This window comes from Elaeis guineensis, chromosome 5, assembly GCF_000442705.2.
Source record: "Elaeis guineensis isolate ETL-2024a chromosome 5, EG11, whole genome shotgun sequence".
Classification (NCBI taxonomy): domain Eukaryota; kingdom Viridiplantae; phylum Streptophyta; class Magnoliopsida; order Arecales; family Arecaceae; genus Elaeis; species Elaeis guineensis.
In genome coordinates this window covers 106,841,400-106,850,809 of record NC_025997.2, presented here as the reverse complement: position 1 = coordinate 106,850,809, position 9,410 = coordinate 106,841,400, and positions in this window count along the sequence as shown.

Genomic DNA, 9,410 nt, shown 5'->3' with positions numbered 1-9,410 from the left:
GGAGGTATAATAATAGGTGCTGTTGTCAATAGGGCTGTACATTCAGTTTTAACCGATCCGACCTCACCTGATCCAAATCGATCCGACCCGAAACTTATATAACAGAAAAATGAAAAATGAAAAATGATCCGAATAGGAGAAGAACCAAATCGAAACCGAATTGAGAATTTTGGTTCGATTCGGTTCGATTCGGTTATTTGGTTTTTTTTGTAATTTTTTTTATTTTTAATTATCTATTTTTAATACAATATATTTAAATAATTATTATAGATTTATTGTTAGTTTGTTACATTATATTTAATTAAATTTAGGATCTATTGAATTTGTTGATTGATAATTTTTTATGTTAAAAATCAATAATTGATAAGTAATGATATATTGATAATTGATATATGATAAATTAATAATAAATAAAATATAATATATCAAAAACTACATTATCTATAATACAAACAAGCAATCAAACATCACAACAAATTATAATAATAGATCAAATCCAAATATCCAATCATCCATGTAACCAACAAGTTCTCAACATAGTAAACAATATAAATTTAAATTATGACTTTGGTTTTCAGTTCAATTTTTAAATTTTTGAATTTTTAATCAAATTGAATCAAAAATCAAAATTTTTGAAAATAAAAATTGAAAATCAAACTGAGCTATATTCGATTCGATTTCGATTTGATTTTTCGATTCGATTCGGATCGATTTTTGGTTTAAAACCAAATTATAAACAGCCCTAGTTGTCAGGGCAGCATGAAGTTTGTAGAAGGCTTTAAAATAATCATCATCAAAGACAAATGGAGTATCCTTGGTAAGTAAGTTGCACAAGGATTTAAAAATTTTATTGAAGTCTTTGATAAATCATCTATAGAATCTAGCATGATCAAGAAAGGATCGTATTTTTTTGACTAAGGTTGGAGGTGGGAGTTTTGAAATTATCTCAATTTTAGCCTTATCTATCTCAATCCTCCTCTTGGATACGATGTGTCCTAGCATAATTTCTTTTCGAACCATAAAGTGGCTCTTTTTCTAACTTAAAACTAGATTTATCTCTATACAATGTTCTAATACTTTAGCAAAATTTTGGAGATAGTCTTCGAAAGTGATACCGAATACGAAAAAATCATCCATAAAAATCTCAAAAAATTTGTCAACCATATCTGATAAGATAGATAGTATGCACCGCTAAAATATAGCTGGTGCATTAGAGTCTAAAAGGCATGTGCAGAAAAGTGAAAGTGCCATAAAGGCAGGTAAAGTTGATTTCTCTTGTTCGTCCGAGAATATAAGTACTTGATTATATCCTGAATAATCATTCATGAAGCAAAAGAAGCTTTGACTCGCTAACCATTCTAGGATTTGATCAATGAATGGCAATAGAAAATGATTTTTTCTAGTAATGGTATTATGTCTCCTATAATCTATACATACTTGCCAACCCGATGCTATGCGAGTAGGCAGTAGTTCACCTTTTTTATTTTTTATGACAGTAATACTTGATTTCTTATATATTATTTGGATGGGACTGACTCCTTTACTATCTGATATGGGATAGATGATTTTTGCATCTAACCACTTAACCACTTTTTTCTTAACCACCTCTCGCATGTTAGGGTTCAACCTCCTCTATATGTCCTTATATGGTTTGACATCTGCCTCATAATTAATATGATGCATGCAGATGGAGGGGTCAATAGCTTTCAGATCGACGATAGTCCATCCAATAGATTCTTTATGTTCTTTTAGAATACCTATAAATTGAGCTTCCTAATCAGATGTCAAATCTAATGCAATGATCACTGAGAGGGCATCATTGGGTCCTAAGAACATATATTTGAGTATGATAAGAAGTGGCTTCAGTTTTAGAGTAGGTGGTGATTCCAACGAAGAAATTATTGGAGTGCTAGATATAGCAGGTAATGGCTCATATTTTATAGTCCATGATGGGGTAGTTTTGGAGTAGGACATATCTAATAAGGCATTCACTTCTTCGACATATCTATCTACATCAAAGTGATCCATCTTGAAATAAGCCAGACAGGTGTGTAAGATGTCCTGAGAAAGAATTATGGGAGTAGCTTCCTCCATTATATTCTTAAGTATATCCACTTCAAAACAATTATCAGATTGTGATCTTTGGAAAGCATTAAATACATTCAATCTCAACTTCTACTTTCCAAAAGAGACGTCCATGACTCCTGTCCTATAATTGATACATGCATTGGCTGTAGCTAGGAAGGGTCGGTCTAAAATGATGAAAATTTATCTAGGATTGCTACAAAGTTCTATGTCAAGGACAAAAGAATCAATTGAAAAGTAAAACTCATCTACTTTGACTAGAACATCTTCAATCATCCCATGTGGTATCTTAATAAATCTATCAGCTAGTTGCAAAGTAACAGAGGTGGATTTCAACTCGCCAAATCCAAAAAGTTCGTACACTAAGCTAGGAAGAAAATTAACACTTGCCCCAAAATCTAGAAGTACTTTTTCAATGTGAAGGTCTCCTATAACACAGGAAATGATAAGGGCATCTGGGTCCTTAGGTTTAGGAGAGGTAGTGTGCTGAAAAATTGAACTAGCTTGTTCAGTGAGATAAACTCTCTTTGAAATTTATGATCTTAATTTGTATTTCTATGTAAACAAATCTTTCAAAAATTTGGCATAAGCTAGGACCTATTTGATTGCATCCAAAAGGGAGAGATTAATCTAGACTTGTTTGAATAATTCTAATATTTTATGTATCTTTCCTCCCTTCTTATTTAAAAGAATAGGAGATTCTAGAGTACTTGAAAATAGGGCCTTAGGCAGATGAAGAAGTGCTGATGGAGTTGATTCATCCCTCAATTTTGGGTCCTCCTTATTTTTGAATAATTCTGAGTTAGCTAAAGTTTCATTTTTGATCTTATTGATTTTGCTAGGCTACTCCATGATCTTTCCATTCCTGAGAGTCATAATAGATTTGGCATGTTCTAAAAAAATTTCAGGAGCATTGGAACTCTCAGCCATATATTATCCTTTTAGGTTACTCTCAAATTGACTATGCAACTTTTTTTCTTCTCTCCTATTGAATGCAGTAGCTAGCTGGTCGATTTGTGTCTCTAACTTGGCTATGGATTGTGAAGGAAAAACCATCTTTTTTCTTGTAGGATCTTTCAGATCTAATGAGATCTGAGATGAAATATTTTTTAAAAAAATTATCCTACGATATTTTAGATCTAAGATCTATTAGATCTGATTCTTATTATCTGATATTTAATATAAAATTAAATTTAAAACTTGAGGATTAGAGAAATACCTCTAGGATAACTAGATTACCCTGTAGATGATCGCAGCAATGCCCGAGGTTCAAAAATAGCCACGTAGTCGCCTGGCCTCTACCGGTATCCACTCAAGCAGGATCTGGATCATCTTCTCCTTACAAATCTCTGCTTCAAAAATCAGATCTAGATCTAATCTGAAAGATCTTCTGAAGCTGGAGCAGCAGCTTCTCGATAAATCCCTGCAGCCTTCTGATCAGGGAGCCACCACGCCTTGGACAAGCACCAGATGGATGCCCAACTTCTTGGACATGAAGAAGGGAGAGAGACGACCAGAGGGGGCATGAAGAAGTGGAGGGATATCAAGCTTTTGCTGGGTATTGAGCAAATTCTCTAAACCCTAGGCGCAGACAGGGTTTAAATAGACCCTGCTACGCCATGCAATGCCACATCATTCGACCAATCAAAAAATTTTAATTAATTCTGATAAAATTTTGATTGATGGAGTGATGTTATTTAATCATATCAGATAAGAACCCCACCAAACCCTCCTACTGTTGGTTCCAACATTGGATAAACACAGTGAGATTGGTGCCCAACAGTTTGAGTCGATCAAGGCATAGAGTCCTCATCTCATGGGACTCTATCCTTATCCACTTGGGGCGCACGCCCAATCTGATCTTGGCACTCACTTTGAGGCCTAATTTAGAAGGTAGACACTCCACAAAAATTCTTCAATGATCTCTTGCCAAGTGGCCTTCAGTTCAAGATTCATAAGTCAACGTTTGATCGATGTCCTAAAACGAAAATAGTAGGTTACAGAAATTGGCAGGGTTATCTTAAATTAATCTCATGAATTAAGATAAGATTTTTTTAAGCTGGACTGGCTCTAGTTAGACTGAGAGAAACCTTCTCAAGGTTCTCTAGGTGAGTCAAATCATATTTGGCTCAGTCGAGATGAAAAAGATTGCACGAGGAGAAAGTTAGGCTTAATCGTGTGCTAGCACGATTTCCTTAAACCTAATTGGATCTAATCCAAATCAATCAAACTAGGCTAGCTCAATTGATGACATCCAGACCCTAACTCTTGTTTGTGTGACCCAGTTAGGTTCATTTCTGTATGATAATGAGATATGTCGTGATCTCATCATCGACATCATCGAAACTCCTTTCGATGGATCAGAACTCTTCTGATTCAGACAATTAGAATGATCGATCATCAAGATCATTCTAATTGCTCTCAAAATCCATCAGTGACACCTAGCAATATATGGTGGCAACCCATCAGAAATAAAGATGAACCTCTCGGTGCAGCTACCTGTGTGATTGAGTTCTTCTATCATGATTCCCGACTGAATTAGGGTTAAGGTGAACTCGTCAAACCCAACATCAGTCATATGAATCAATCGATCGATCCAAGTCCGATGTGAAATCTTAATAAATTTTTTTTTTCATTATTTCACTCTGCCATGGCCATGGGCTTAAGGACTCGATCTTTCGATCATCATAGGACTACTCCTCTTATCTATCGAGGTTGATAGATCCCATCTTGGTGCAATCTGGTTCCTACAATGAATATGCTACAGCCAACATACATCTCAGAATTTCGAATGGCTAGGAGATCGAGTTATGGTGTAGTCAAACTATAACACACTCAAGATGAACTATCGATGCACCTCAGGTCAAAGAACTAGACACACAGCTGCAGCATCGAGCTAGTCATCGAGGAGAAGGTAGACTTCCTTATGACTGCTCGAGATGGTCACGCTCAGTACTCTCGTTCTCAATGAATACCTATACTCTCACTCGATGTCTCCACACCATAGACTCATGACACATCTATCCTAAGGAAGCGATCGTACACCAACCTTCTGGATCGATCACCATCCTCATGATGATCCTATGGTTAGGAGCTGTTTATGAGTTAGTTATGTAAATTTATGCCTTAAATTTTCAACTTTTAAAAATATGAATTAACATTCCTACTAACTCAAAGGATGTATCACAGACATAATGTACACAATGTGATAGTAGAATAACCCTTTTATTCATTTATAGTCAAAATTATAAATTTATCCTTATATTTGTACAGGAATGTGTCAGCCAATCTGGCATCTAGGGCATACATCTAACAAACTCTCACTTGATCTAATGCCAATTGGCTACATATCTAAGTCCCATCTTCTCAAGATGGGCTTCGATCTTTTGCTGGCCTAATGGTTTTATCAGTGGGTCTGCCATATTGTTTGTGGAGTCGACTCTCTTAACCTCGACATAACCTTTTTTGAGGTAATCACGGATCAGATAGAATTGCCACTTGATATGCTTGGACTTATGGTGAGACCTTGGCTCCTTAGCTAGAGCTATGGCACCATTATTGTAGCAGTAAAGAGGGATGGCATCCGATGACATCACTCCAAGCTCTGTGGTAAACTTCTTGTACCAGAATGCCTTCTTCGCAGCTTCCGATGCAACAATATACTCTGCCTCTATGGTGGAATCAGCAATCACCGTTTGTTTGAAACTCTTTCAGCTAACTGCATCACCATTGCAAATGAACAGACTCTCAAATATCGACTTTCGATCATCTATATCAGACATAAAGTCTGAGTCTGTAAATCCTTGAACCTGGAGTTCTCCATTCCCAAAGATTAGAAACATATCCTTAGTCCTTCTCAAGTACTTATGGATATATTTTACAGAAGTCCAGTGCTCTTCACCTAGATTTGACTGATATCTGCTTGTGATACTCACAGCATGGGCTATATCAGGTCGTGTACATAGCATGGCATACATGCTCCCTATTGTGAAAGCATAAGGGATCTTGCTCATGCATTCAATCTCCTCAGGTGTGCTAGGGCACATCTTCTTGGAGAGATGAATGCCATGTCTAAAAGGTACTAAACCTCTTTTGGAGTTTTTCATGCTAAACCTTTTTAACACCTCCTCTATGTACATCTTCTGTGAAAGTTCCAGCATCCTATTTGGTCTATCTCTATAGACCTTAATACCCAGTATAAAGGATGCCTCTCCTAGATCTTTCATAGAGAACTCCTTAGACAACCATATTTTGACTGAGGTCAACATGAAAATATCATTCCCAATCAGGAGGATGTCATCTACGTACAGTACGAGGAAGACAACTGCGCTCCCACTGACCTTCTTGAACACACATGGTTCCTCCTCGTTCTTGATGAAACCAAATATTTTGATCACATCATTGAAATGAGTATTCCAGCTCCGAGATGCTTGCTTAAGTCCATAAATGGACCTTTGCAGCTTGCAAACCTTGTGATCATCATCACTGGATGTGAAACCAAGCGGCTGTTCTATATAGATATCTTCCTCAAGATATCCATTTAAGAATGTCATTTTCACATCCATCTGCCATATTTCATAATCAAAATAGGCTGCAACAGCAAGCAATGTACGGATGGATTTTAGCATGGCTACGGGCGAGAAGGTATCCTGATAGTCAATGCCTTCGCACTGACTATAATCTTTCACTATGAGCCTAGCCTTGAATGTCTCCATATTTTTATCTGCACCTATCTTTCTCTTGAAGATCCATTTACACCTAATAGGTACAATACCTTCAAGTGGATCTTCCAAGGTCTAGACTTGGTTTGAGTGCATTGAGTCAATTTTTGATCTCATTACCTCTAACCATTTCTCGAAGTCGATATCTGATATCGCCTCATCATAGGTTTTGGGGTCATCACCATGAGCCCCATTTTTCGTGAGGAATATTTTCTCTATATCCTCTTGTATGGTACCTAAGTACCTTTCAGGAGGATGAAAAATTTTAGTCGATTTATGAGGTGGAAGAGGTTGTGTTAAGATTGATTCTAATTGATTGGATTTCTCAGGTTCTTTAGCTCGTTGCTTTTGGAAGATATTCTCCTTGAGCTTAATTATTCTTCCGATGCCACTATCTTGAATAAACTATTTTTCAAAAAAAATAGCATGTCGATTCACAATCACATTGTGATCTTTCGGAATATAGAAATAGTATCCTAATGACTCTTTAGGATATCCTATGAACTGAGCTCTAAAAGACCTAAACTCTAACTTGTTTGCCTGCTGTCTCTTGACATGAGCCGGACAACCCCAAATTCTGAGATGACTCAGACTTGGCTTCTTACCATGCCATATCTCATACGGTGTGGTAGGAACGGTTTTAGAGGAAACCCTATTCAATACATATATTACTGTCATAAGACAATATCCCCAAAGAAACTCAGGGAGATCCGTGAAGCTCATCATGAAATGGACCATATCTAATAGGGTCCGGTTCCTCCGTTCTGAAACCCCATTGAGTTGTGGTGTTCCAGGTAGAGTCCATTGAGAGACTATACCATTGTCCTTAAGATAGTCTAGGAACTCCCGACTAAGGTATTCACCTCCTCGATCTGATCGAAGAACCTTAATAGATTTTTCTGTTTGTTTTTCTACCTCATGCAGGAAAGATGATATTACCCTAAGACCAAGACTGACTTTCACTATGCATTCATTCCTGAATTTTTTGAACTTTTTAAAAGCTTCAGACTTGTGTTTCATTAGAAACACATATCAGTACCTAGACATATCATCGATAAAGGTAATGAAGTAGACATAGTTGCCTCTAGCCGACACATCAAATGGGCCGCATACATCTGTATGTACTAGGGCAAGTAGGTCTGTGGCCCTTTCTCTATGTCCTGTAAAAGGGAGCTTGGTCATTTTGCCTTAAAGGCATGATTCACAAACTGGATATAACTCGAAGGTCAACGGACTCAATAGTCCAAATTTCTCCAATTTGTTAACCCTGTCTTTCGCTATATGACCTAGCCTTAGGTGCCACAGATACCTATCATTTAGACTATCTCTAGGCCTTTTAATTCTTATGGCATTCACATTTTGCTCGATATTAAATACAGATACATCAATATGTAGCTGATAGAGACCATTAATAAGAAAATCATTTGTAATTTTATTATTTTCATAAAATATGTTACAATGGTTCTTATGAAAGCTAATCACATAGCCTTCTTGTGCTAAACATGAAACAAATCAAATTCTTGCTTGCTACAGGTACATAATAACAGTCTCTAAGAACTAAATCTAATCTTAACGATAATCGCAGATGGTAGATTTTCACGGCCACAGCAGCAACTCTTGCTCTATTTTCGATGCGTAGGATCATATCCCCATTCCTCAGCCTCCTGCTCTCCTCAAGATCCTGCATAGAAGTACACAAATAAGCACTAGAACTAGAGTCAAGTACCCAACTAGATGCAGAAGAAATTGTAAGATTAGATTCTATAACGAGCATACCTCCAGAAGGACTATCCTTCTTGTTCTTCAGGGTGGCTAGGTACTGAGGACAGTTTTATTTTCAATGGCTATCTGAATTGTAGTAGAAATATTTTTTTTTTCAGCAGCCTTCTTCTTCGGTTCCGTCTTCTTCCTTTTTCCATCCACCTTCTGCTTCTTCGCAGATATTTTCTTCTTTTCAAAAGACTTTCTCTTGGAATAAGTCTGCTCCACAGTAAGGACTGAGCCTTTTGAACTCTTCAAAGAAAGCTCAGCCATAATCAATATATTCATTAACTCAGCTAAGGTACACTGCATCTTATGCATATGAAAGTTCATGATGAACTGACCATATGCATCAGACAAGGATTGAAGGATCACATCAATCTGCAAATCTCTGTCTAAGATGACACCGAGCTTCTCAAGCTCCTTAAGGTCCTTGATCATTGTCAAACAATGATCTTGGACTGACTGTCCATCACGCATTTTAGCCTTGAAAAGCCTTTGGCAGATTTGATACTTGGCTGTGCGACTTTGTTCACCAAATAACTCTTGTAGGTGAGCCAACATTTGGTGGGTAGTCATAATGTTCTTATGCTGGCGCTGCAAGTCATCAGACATGGCACCCAACATGTAGTACCTGACTTTATTGTCGTCATCCGTCCACTTTTTCAGAGACGCTCTCTGTTCAGCAGTCGGACGTGTTGGTATGGCAGGTGGGTCCTGGTCCAAGACATGAGTCAGTTTTTTAAAATCCAGAATAATTTTGTAGTTCTTCAACCAGTCTTTGAAATTAGGTCTAGTCAATCTGTGGATGTCTAGTATTTTGGTCAGGGGGTTGGACGCAGA